General features: G+C 44.0%; 1 long non-coding RNA gene across 1 annotated transcript; it reads right to left on the reverse strand.

The window, feature by feature from the left end:
- Positions 1-3,432: 3,432 nt before the first annotated feature.
- On the reverse strand, positions 3,433-7,583 carry LOC125111832 (uncharacterized). Its single transcript, XR_007130947.1, has 2 exons — positions 5,459-7,583; positions 3,433-4,416 (listed from the first exon to the last, which is right to left on the reverse strand). It is a non-coding gene; the product is annotated as an uncharacterized LOC125111832 (long non-coding RNA).
- Positions 7,584-12,511: the final 4,928 nt, after the last annotated feature.

A 12,511-nucleotide genomic window follows, 5' to 3' on the forward strand; every position in this document is an offset into this window, starting at 1 on the left:
GTTGAGGGGTGGCAGGGTATGTGGTCAGCTTGTGCACGAGATTCTCTGATTGGTTGATGGTGAGCGAACAGGATGGTGTCAGAGGGGTTAACATTACCAATCCTTAGGCTCCAGCCAGACTGGGGACTATGTGCTCATGGTCATCACATAATTAACTTCTTCCATTTGGTGGGGGTTTTAGTATCTGCACAATAGCTCAGGAAATGTGCATCAGATACTGTTATCTAGGTACTTGGGGGAGGAACTAAAGATTCTGTGACTGCCATATGGCTGATTTGCTATTTAAATTGTTACCACTTCTCCTGGCCCAACTGCTACTTTTGTCAGATATGTTCACATCCTTCCAATTGTTAATTCTCATGGAGTTCCTGCTGGGGCACAGCGGGCTAAGGATCTGGCACTGCCTCTGCAGTGGCTCAGACACAGGTCGCTGCAGAGGTGTGGATTTGATCCCTGGCCTGGTGCAGTGAGTTAAGGATCCAGCATTGCCGCAGCTGCAACTCAGATTCTATCTCTGGCCCAGGAACTTCCGTATGCTGCAGGTGTGCCCACCCCACCCCCAAATTAATTCTTGAGCCAGGCTTTTTTGACTCAAGGGAGACCTGGGACACTATGACTTTTATACAAACAAGAGGCAGGCAGAGGGTATTGGGAGGGGGGTGGTCCTGGGAGGGCCCCCATAGGGTCCTGTTTAGTTACAGCAGTCTGACACCTCCAATGGATGAGGGGCCTTCTGATGGAGTGGCCTGGATCAAGGTCTCCCTGGGCTTGTGACATGGGTGACTTAGAGGCAACTTGATCTAGGACTCTCTGAGGTATGTGAGAGCTGAGTCTGAAGCAAAGGGAGAGAAGCCTCATTCACCCTTGTCCCCGGCCCCTCCCCCTGCCTCCAGGGCTGGCTGTTCCTACTTGAAATCTAGTGTCCTGGGATGAGCAGGGCTTCTTTCCAGAACCATCTGTGGCTTGCTTGCTCACCCCACTGGAAGGCTACTCCCAACCTCGAAGCACCCCCGTGCCAACTGCGAATTACTCTGCACAGCACATGCAAGTTTCATTTAAAGTCTCTTGTTTTAAGTGATTTTCTTTGACTTTCCCTGGAGGCTTTTATCTAAATAAGCTCTTCTTCTAGGTAAACAGGAAGGTAGACTGATTCACTGTCCTGAGAAATTAGGAAGAAAGCAATTATGCAGGTTCTGCTATGGGAGGAAAACAGGCAGGGCTTCTGGGGAGGAGGGGCAGGCTAATCCCAGCCCGGTGATGCTGACACTCCCCACAGCGCCTTCCTCATCAGCTGGGCACTAACCACTGTCCCAGGACCCCTCTGACAGTTACGTAGCGCTAGAAGAGTTTCCATGCCTTTGAGCAGTTCCCTTTGGGTCTGCAGATTTGTGGAAGTCACTACCAGACACTGGTGTCCCCTTAAGCTTTTTAACACTGAGCTCCCTGTGTTTCTGAGGTGGTGTTAATTGAGCCTCAAGTCCTATGATTATTTTCCATACAAGAACGTTATTATAGGCTGTGGAATTCCAGAGTGATGGGAAAGATACCTTTAGACCCTACAGACAAGTGTGAGCCAGGCTAGGAGATCTGCTCATGCTTACCCACGGTCTAAAGGCATTATGGGAGTTCCTGTTGTGGCTTAGTGAGTTAAGAATGTGACATAACATCCACGAGGATGCAGCTTTGATCCCTGGCCTCTATCAGAGGGTAAAAGATGGGGAGTTGCCGCAAGTTGCAGCACTCACTGGTCGCAGATGTGGCTCAGATCCGGTGTTTCTGTGGCTGTGGCTGTGGCCAGCAGCTGCAGTTCTGGGAATTTCCATATGCTGCAAGTGGGGTCCTAAGAAGAAAAAAAAAAAGGGCCTTATACTGGAGGTGAAAGAATCCAACTATCTAAGATCAAATTCTGGCCCTTTTATGTGACTTTGGGCAAGTTGATTAACCTCTCTGCAATTCTGTTTGCTCATCTGTTAAAGGGAAAAGGCAATTGCTATCTCACTGTGTTGCTGTGAAGACTAAATGAAGCAATGGATGTAAACTCCTTCACATAATACCTGTCACATAGGGCATAGTCAAAGAGGATTCTCTTTCTCTTCTGAAATCTTGGGTTGCCTGAGAAGGGGTCCGACATTAGCCATCTCTCCCTATTTCAGTGGTGTTGCCAGAGATATCAGCAATGTGTGGGAAGGGGCTTAGGTGGGAGATGGGGTCTATGAGAATGCCAAGTGGTCACCAGGAATCAAGGCTGTGCGAAGTTTTTCAGCAAAATTAGGTGATTACCTCTTTCATTTGAATCCTGTGATGGATGCTTTACAGTATGAATAGGATTACATAGAATTAAAAAGGTTTTCCATTTGTGATATAGAAAAACCATCTCCCTGACTTAGGGCCACAGGTGCTAGATAGCTCAACCACATTCTGACCCTGGCACCAGCAACAGACTACTGCAGGTGGATTTACGTCAAGCAATGCTTCCTGGCCTTTATTTCAGTTTTGCAGATAATATTAAGTCAAGATTTTACCTCTTTGAAATTCTTCCCACAGTATGCTCCCATTTCTCCTGAACTCCCTGAACCACTTACCTAGTCACCTCCATAGCCATCTGTGACCCTGACTTGTTTGCACCCCATCAATCACCATGTCCTGTCAATTCTATATCCTTAAGAGCTTTAACGCTCAACAACCTTTTCTCTACCTCTAATGTCCCAAATCCAGATAGCATTATCCTCCTAGATTACTCACCAGTCTCCTACCTCATCTTGCAGCCTCCCGTGGTCTTATTTTTTTTTTCTTTTGTCTTTTTTGTTGTTGTTGTTATTGTTGCTATTTCTTGGGCCGCTCCCGCGGCATATGGAGGTTCCCAGGCTAGGGGTTGAATCGGAGCTGTAGCCACCGGCCTATGCCAGAGCCACAGCAACGCGGGATCTGAGCCGCGTCTGCAATCTACACCACAGCTCACGGCAACGCCGGATCGTTAACCCACTGAGCGAGGGCAGGGACCGAACCCGCAACCTCATGGTTCCTAGTCGGATTCGTTAACCACTGCGCCACGACGGGAACTCCGGTCTTATTTTCTTCAATGAGCTCCCCACACTACTGATTTGCCCTCACATGCAAATCACAAAATGCTTGAAAGGATCTCTAAAGCTGACAGATAAATAGGATGCTCAGGGAAAGTGGTATTTGATCAGAACCCTGAAGGAAGAGATTGCTTGCAACCCCCTACCCCACGTGTATGCCACAGTCATTCTGATTTCCTGGCATAGGCTGTGCTCCCTCGGCCTCAGGGCCTTTGCATACACTGCTTCCTCTAACTGCAAGACCCCAACCTGCCAAGAACTGTGAAGGGCCTGTGATTTCACCCTACTTGTGGGCTAATAACTTAGCCTGCCACAACTCATGGATGTTGGTGGAAGCCATGAGACGCCTGAGTCAGAGAAGAAGGACACTTTATTATCCCGAGAAATAGTACTATCAGCAATTTTTTTCACTGTTTCTCTGACCCCAGATGACCCAACCCCACCATTCGGTAAGACAGATGAGGTCTAAAGAAGTAAGGAGACTCTTGCGGAAGGAACTGAGACCGTAACAATTAAGATGATGATAGTTGAGAAAAGAGTCTTTGGGACAGACTGCAACATTCACAGAAACTTGGCATTGGCAGAAGCCTCCGTATTAGGTGATGGAAGCCCCATCCCGAAGAGTCGCTGCCCTTGAGAATGCTCGGGGACTGGTGGGGAGACTGACGCGTCCCAGGTAAATTGCTTAAGCCCTTAGCTCTGGTAAGAGATGTGCACCAAGGAAGCCCACAAGGTGGATGCAAGGAGGCTAAATCTTGACTGAGGGGCAGGAATTTCTCAGAAGGACTTAAATACAGCTCTTGAAAATAGCACTGCATACAGGAGGAGGACAAAGGCATTTCTGAAGCAGGAGTTCCTTAAGTCTCACATTTACAAAATACCTTGAGAATTTGGGGCTGGGAGTGGGGTGAAATCCCCAACAGGTATACCCAGGCTACCTGCCCAGATGAGGTGGAATGCCTTTCAGGCACCCAGCAATCAATGAATGGGAAGAGAAGGCTGCAGGGCTGGGGGTATAGGTGTGTACTCTCAGGGTGGGGTTGCTGTGATGCTCACTGTTCCAGAATAAATCTTCAGTGCCTTTGCCACAGCCAGAACTGGGTCTGGTTCTTCTGGTGAGAACATGCCCTGGATTCCGCCAGGCCTGCTCGTCATGTTCAGTTGGGGGGATTTCAGGACCAATGCTGCTGATGGATTACTCCCTGCCAGTAAGGCAACTTCAGACGCCCTGCAGCCTGGCAATGGAGCAAACAAAGGCTGTTCTTGGTTCCTCCAGTTGAGATGAGCCTGACACATCCCAGCTCCACCTGCGCTGCCCTCAGGCTGTGCTCTGTCCCTGGACAGCAGAAAGCTCTCAGAGGTGTGGGAGAAAGGAGCCGCAGACATCAAGCCAGCAAGTCTTGAGGGTTGGCCCTAGAACCCAAGGCCCAGGAGGGTGGGGGACCTGACCAGCAGGGGTAACTGCTGGATGCAGAGCTCTCTCTTCAACCCCATCCAATGCTCTACTCTGTCCGTCTAACTCTCTCCAGGTCCCCTGTCCGAGCCCAGATCTTCGCACTCAAGACACCCATGAACTTGTCTTCTCGCTGCACTTGGAGCTCACTGAGGGAAGAAATGCACCTTTCCCATCTGGCACACAGCCTGGTGAGGGAGGGGTGAAGAGGGCAGACACTATAGGCAGGGAGCTATTTGCCTTATTTTCAGTCACTGCTTTTTTTGGTCCCCATTACAAACGATGGGGCTTAGCTGGACCCAATTTCAGAGGGGGAAAAAAAGGTTGTCTTTATTCAAAAAGTAATGTTACAAGTTTAAAAAAACAAAATAAAAACAAAAACCAGCCCATTATGACCTTTCCAAATTTGAGTAGGGTTGAGGAGATAAAGAAGACTCCACTTCAATTCCGTGGCTCCTCTTCCCCTCCCCACCACATCCCACACCCCCAGCGCCACCACCCTCCTGGATGCTGGCACCCCAATTTGAGAAGCACCATTTGGGGAGGCTGAACTGAGCAGGTGACATAGTCATGGGGCTGTCTCTCCCCTGTGTCTCTTTTCCTGCCTCTTGATCAGTGTCTGTCTGTCTGTCTCTGTCTGTCTCTCTGTCTCTCTCTCTCCCTCCTTCTCCCCCTCCCCCTCCCTGAGTTCTAGGTCTAGTCTGGGAAGGAGGAAGTCAAGGTTGGAGGAGGGAGAGACCCAGGAGGGAGGAAAACCCCGCCTGAACTCGGGCTCTGCCTGTGGGGCTCCTGATGGAGCTGGGCCCCCATGCTCTTTCTCACCCCCGAGGAAACAACCTTTCCTGTGAGCAGGGGACGGGAAGAGAGGGCGAGGGAGAAGGGGTCAAGGCTTTGCCAGGTGGCTAGGATCATCCCTTTCACGTACCTGATCCCTCTGCCGTGAGCTCGGGCGCTCGCAGCGCTTCGTGTGCATTACAGGAAGCAGGAAGCGCGGTTGGGCTGACACCCCGCTAGGTGTGCAGCTCCAGATCTGTTTGAAGCCCGGACCGGCCAGAGTTCTTGCCCCAGAGCTTCCCAGGGGTTGGTGGTTGGCAGCCATTGGTAGCTTGTAGGAACCTTCCATGAGTTCTTGTGACCTCTTGGGAACTGACCTTTGTGGGCCCTGAAAAGCGAGAGCACTTCGTTTCCTTCCTGAGCCTCTCAGGCGGCATGAGAAGCCAAATACCAATCCGACGGATGGGTTCTCATTTGGAGTTTAAGCCCTCCAAGGGTGGGCCCTGCCCTGGCCGCCCAGCTGGGTCGTGCCTGGAAAGAAACAAGCTCTGGGCCTGCGGCAGGCCGGGTGTTCACCTTCAAGCACAGGGGTAAACAGAGCACAGCAGTGGGTTAAAGAGATCGTTTATCTTCCTGCCCAGGACAGACATGAGCTTTGGCCCCGGGCCCAAACTTCTTATCCTTGAAAAACACTTTACAGATTGCTGGCAAAAACAGCCAACCCAGATTAAGCCGCCAGACCTATTTTCAATCTTCCTCCTACTCCTCTTGAAAAAATATGAGATAAAGATTTTCTAGGCAGCTTCTTTCCGAAAGACAATGAGAAGCACTAAAAGGAAGGCTTTGGGGCTCTGTGGGAGGGTTTTGCTCCCTTCTAGAAAGCCCAGGGCCAAACTTCAGGCCAGCCCTAGAACGAGGAGAATATTTGCATTTCAGAAAGTCTTCAGTTTCTAATAGGAGTCCTTCAAAGGGCAGATTCCCGAGGACATTTAAGGATTTATTTACAGATCGTTAACTTACTCATTGGAGAGGCTGAAGGCAGAGAGATTTTGAGCTGACATTTTGGAGGTGCCACCTCCAAGGATGATCAAGCAGAAAGAAAGATACAGTGCTTTTGAAATGATAATGTGAAGAAATGGGGACAAGTATTTGTTTCATAGGCACCATTTTAGGAAAACATTTACAGTGTAAAGTGAAGCTCTATATAGACTATGTAATTAATATTTCAGTGAGGGGCAATCATCAACTGTCACTAATAAAACTCTTCTTGAAACCATCACATAAATCGGATCCTCATGAAATGGCTTTCTGCCAAGTGGATTATATTTTTTATCACAAGAACAAGGTTTTAAGCTTGAAGTTACATTCCTGATTAGGGGCTTGACATCAAACACATCAGATACAATTTTATGATTTCTGTGAGAAATGCAAAAATAAAATAACTAAACTCTGTGGTCACTATAACTAGTAAATTTGTGCTCCAAGTACAATAAAGGTACTGAGCATGTCTCAGTTGTCCCTTGCCGCTACCCCGCAACCTGCTGACTCTTGCTTGGCTATTGCCTGTTGATACCAGTCATTACACTAACTGTGAGGTAGGGAAGGCAAATATTAGGTGCACAAATTCACAGCTAGTTGGAACCTCAGCAGGAACTTACACGGCAAGTTGGTCACTTTCCATGTATCAGACTCTCCACTCTTTGAAGCAGGGCCCTGGCAGTGGTGGAGTTTATTTGCTGGCATTTCAGAGGATGCAGCTTTAAAGGCACACACATCTAGCCTCCTAGACTCCTTTTTTGGTTGCTCTATCTGAATCAAAATGATTCTCTATGTTTTTGTGTGGAAACTGAGGGCTATACAAAGTTCTCAAGAAAATTTTAATCCTGACTCACACAGAAGAAAAGTACAGAGCGTGTTACAGTATAAACGTGACCCAAGACGCTGACACTTACAATAAACATGGACTATGCAATACTCTGATGTGTTTGCTCTAGAATTTAAACAAGCCTTTTGACACCAGGTTTTTAAAATAAACTAAAACCATCCCTAAAGAGTCCTAGCTGACACCTTTTTGTGTCTTTCCTAAAGTTCCCAGCCAGGGTTTCCCCAAATCATTTCTCTGACCTTAAAGCTTCTGGAAGTGGTACAAGGGACTTGACAGTTTGTTGACAAGAACAGCAACACTTCACACTTCATTGGAAAGCCATAAAGGCATGTTCCAGGTCATTAACTGAGACTTTCAAGAAGAGTTGCTTGCTGCACTGGGGTAGTGGGATTAAGGAAAATTTCTTTTATGGTTTTCATAGCCTTTTCAAAAAAATGATTTAAAAAATAGTTTTCCCACCTCCTAGAGTAATGACAATAAAAACAAAAATAAACAAATGGGACTGAATTAAACTCAAAAGTTTCTTCACCGCAAAGGAAACCCTAAACAAAATGAAAAGACAGCCTACAGAATGGGAGAAAATCTTTGCAAATGGAGCAACTGACAAGGGGTTAATCTCCAAAATTTATAAACACCTTCTGCAGCTCCATACCAAAAAAACAAACAACCCCATCAAAAAATGGGCAGAAGATCTAAACAGACAATTCTCCAAAGCAGACATACAGATGGCCAAAAAACACATGAAAAGATGTTCAACATCACTAATTATTAGAGAAATGCAAATCAAAACCACGATGAGGTACCACCTTACACCAGCCAAAACAGCCATCATCAAAAAGTCTACAGACAATAAATGCTGGAGAGGTGTGGAGAAAAGGGAACCCTATTACACTGTTGGTGGGAATGTAATTTGGTGCAACCACTGTGGAAAACATTATGGAGAGTCCTCAGAAAACTAAAAATAGAATTTGCATTTGACCCAGCAATCCCAATCCTGGGCATCTCTCCAGGGGAAACCATGACTGGAAAAGATGTATGTACTCCGGTGTTCATTGTAGCACTATTTGCAATAGCCAAGACATGGAAACAACCTAAATGTCCATCGACAGAGGAGGGGATCAAGAAGATGTGGTACATATACACAATGGAATATTACTCAGCCATTAAAAGGAAAGAAATAACGGCATTTGCAGCAACATGGATGGACCTAGAAATTATCATGCTGAGTACAGTCAGACAATGAGACACCAACATAAATGCTATCACTTACACGTGGAATCTAAAACAGGGACACAATGAACTTCTTTGCAGAATAGACAGTGACTCACAGATTTTGAAAAACTATGGTTTCTAAATGAGACAGGTTGGGGGCTGGAGGGATGCGCTGGGGGTTTGGGATGGAAATCCTATAAAATTGGGCTGTTTTGATCATTGTACAACTATAAATGTAATAAAATTCATTGAGTAATTAAAAAAATAGATTTCAAGTGCATGGAATGCAATTAATAAAAAGTCTTGGTTCATGGCATGCTTGCATCACTGTTCCCTGCATGGCCTTGCTTTACTTTGTTTTTTTGGCACAGTGTGCAACAGCTTGAAGTGGGATCTCCGTTTCCAGACCAGGGACTGAACCTGGGCTACAGCAGTGAAAGCGCCAAATCCTAACCACTAAACCACCAGGGAACTCCCCTTACTTTGTTACTTTTATTTGCCAATGAACACCTGCTGAAACCAATGCCCAACCAGGAAATTAACCATCACCACCATTTTCCCTTGACCTAAGGGCATCCTTTCTATCCTAAGCCTCTGCCTCTCACAGGGATTCCTCTTCTCCTAAATTTGGTGTTTGTCATTTTTTTTGCTTTTTAAAATGAATTTTACCAAATACATCATACACCTAAAAAATGTAGGGTTGGGTTTGCCTGGTGAACAAAATAGGTATCACATTATATTTCTTCCCTGGCCTGTTCGTTTTACTCAACATTGTTTCTGAGACATCCATGTGGTTAGCAAAACTGTCGTTCTTTATTTTCATCTCTGTGTTACAGTCCCCTGTGCGACTCTACCGAGTTCTATTCATGTTTTCTCCTGCCCACAGATATTTGGGTTGTCTTTATTTCTTTTTCTAAAACAAGCCTTCCTGCTATGAACATTCTCCTATTTCATATTACGCAGGTGCTAATGTTTCCTTTGGGTATATATCTAGCTGTGGTTCTTAAAGCATGAACAGTTTTACAAGATAATGAAGCATTATTTTCCAAAGTGGTTATATTAATTTACTCGTCAACCAGCAATGTGATCACATTGATTCCCATTCCCTTCAAACTTGATATGTTAGACTTCTTAACTAGTATTGGTAATTGTAAAATGGTAGCTCTGTGTGCTTTTCATGTACTTTTCCCTGACAATGAGGTTGAGCAGTGCTTCATGTTAATTCGCTCTATTTCCTTTTTTTGTGAAATGCCTATTTAAATCTTTTGTGCAGTTTTTTAATTAGGCTATTTTTCTTGTTTGTTTGTAGAAATCTTTATATATTCTGTATGGTAATTCTTTGTGTTGTAAGAATGTCTCCCATTTGTAGCTTTTATTTTCTTCATAGTATCTTTTGATGACACGTTTTGATGGCTCATTTTAATGTGTCTGAATTTGTTAATATCATCTTTTATGATGAGCATATTTCTATCTGGTTTAGAAAATTATTCCTTATCTTAATATCAGAAAGATATTCACTTACATTTTCTTCTAAAAGTTAAAGTTTGGCTTAGGTGTTTATTTATTTATTTATTTTTGGTCTTTTTTTTTTTTTTCTTTTTAGATCGACACCCACGGCACATGGAGGTTCCCAGGCTAGGGGTCTAATCAGAGCTGTAGCTGCCCGCCTACACCACAGCCACAGCAACTCGGATCCGAGCCTTGTGTGCAACCTACACCACAGCTCAAGGCGATGCCAGATCCTTAACCCACTGAGCAAGGCCAGTGATCAAACCTGCATCCTCACAGTCGTGTTCGTTAACCACTGAGCCATGACGGGAGCTCCCTGTTTTAGATATTCAAGCTCAGTGATTCTAAGCTGGACTTTTGTATGTGGTGTGAAGTAAGATCCGATCTGAATTTTTTTGGTTTCATTTGTTTTTAGTGTTTTTTTTCCCCACTTTTCTACTTTCAGTGTGTTTTAAAATTTCAAATATGAGCAGGTTTGATTCTGGGCTTTCTATTCTATCCACTGGTCAATTCATTGGTGCAGTACCACAAAATTTTAACTACCATAACTTTATAATAAGTCATTATATCTGCTAGGCTACGTTTTCCTCATTATTTTCCTTCTTCAGTAATATCCTGGCTATTGTTGGTATTTGGCTCTAAAATTTTAATTTTTCTATGTTTAAATTTTGCACATCTTCTGTTAGATTTCCTCCCCTATAACTTTTTGGCTTTTATGGTATGATAAATCAATAATATCAATATTTAAAATTTTTTTTCCTTGCGTATGGTATATAGAAATGGAAATGAATTTTTTATATTCATTATATGGAAGTCTTCTATTATGTCTAATTTTTTTTTCTTTTTTAGGGCCACACCTGAGGCATACGGAAGTTCCCAGGCTAGGGGTCGAATTGAAGCTATAGCAGCCAGCCACAGCCAGAGCAACACTGGATCCAAGCCGCATCTACCACCTATACCACAGCTCACAGCAATGCTGGATTCTTAACCCACTGAGCAGGGCCAGGGATGAAACCAGTGTTCTCATGGACACTAGTCGGGTTTGTAAGCTGCTGCCACAATGGAAACTCCCTAATCATTTATTTTTAGATTCTCTGGGGGAATTTCGATGTAGACAATCATATCATCTGCAAATAATGACAGTTCTTCCTTTCCTCAACAAATTTCAATAAATTTAAACACTTTCATCAAGTGTTTAAATTTATTTTTCTTGACTTACTGTGCTGTATAGGGTCTCTATAAAGTGCTAAACAGAAGTGATAAGAGTAGGTACCTTTGCTTTTTTTCCTGATTTTCAAAAGAAAACTTCCAATGTTTTCCTATTTAGCATGATTTCTGTTGTAGTGGTTTTTATTTAAGATTGGATTCTAATGAAATATTTGAAGTCTCCCACAACATTCAGTTTTCATTTCATTGTCCAGAACTTAGCCATTGCAATACTCATTGCTAAAAGGGAGTTGGGAAATACAGTCTGTTAGCAGGGCAAATGGAGTTCTGTTAATTTGAGATAGAAAGTTAGAATGGATATTTGGTTGGTAATGAGTTGGCCATATCTTCCAGGTGTTACCCAGAAACCAAGATGGGCCATGAGACTAGTGTCACTCAGATTTCTTGCTAGATTTAAAAATATCCTAGGCCTTTATGTGAAATTATAAAAACAAACAATAACATTACAAAAAAGCTGGAAGTTACTTCCTTAACCCTCAACCTCACATACTCCCTGATCTCATAGCTCCATGCTGGGCCAAACCCAAGATCTCTTGTCAGGGGTGAAGCATAGAAATCCCACTTAAAATATCATTTCTTTAAAGATGCTCAAAATGGAATTACCAAGACCAGAAAACATTTACAGTAGAATGCAAATGTAAAGTCTGAACCGGCTGTAATCTCCAGTGCCTTCTGTTGCCCCACCACCTCTGCATTTTTACATAACTGACTCTAGAGTGAGAAAATACTTTCCGTTTGGCAATTTCGGGACTCTAGGTCCATAATGTGAAATAGCCTAGCAGAAGATGGGCTCCTCAACTGCAGGGACATTATATCCATTACATTTGTATCCCCAGTATCTAGCAGATGTCCAGCACTTAGCAGACATGTAATCAATATTTGTTGGATGAAACTGTTTCCCAGAAAGTTATTAGCCATTTTGTGTTTCAATTTTAAATGTTATGCATTTACTTATTTAATCTATTTGAAATTTATCTGGGGGAATAATGTTGAGAATCTCACTTGCTTTTCCCCTTAACGTCTGATTTTCTCAGTGCTGGTTATTGAATGATGGTTCCATTATCCTTTGATTTCTGACATTTCCTTTTATTCTGAGTTTTTATTTACAAGATAGTATAAATAGCTATGGCTATCTATTTTACTGATGTGTAATTAATAAACTGCTTAATTATTCCTTTTAAAAGTCACAATTACTCCTCACCTCAAAACCTGCAAAGGGTCTTTATTTAACTAACGGTGAAAGCCCAACTCCTTACAGTGGCCTATGAATCCTTATGACCTGAACCTCAAAATACATCTCTGACCTCATCCCTCACTGCTTCCCCCCATGTAACCCCAGTCTGGCAACACTGGCCTCCTTACTCTTCCTCC

Source organism: Phacochoerus africanus, chromosome 11 (assembly GCF_016906955.1).
Source record: "Phacochoerus africanus isolate WHEZ1 chromosome 11, ROS_Pafr_v1, whole genome shotgun sequence".
Classification (NCBI taxonomy): Eukaryota; Metazoa; Chordata; class Mammalia; order Artiodactyla; family Suidae; genus Phacochoerus; species Phacochoerus africanus.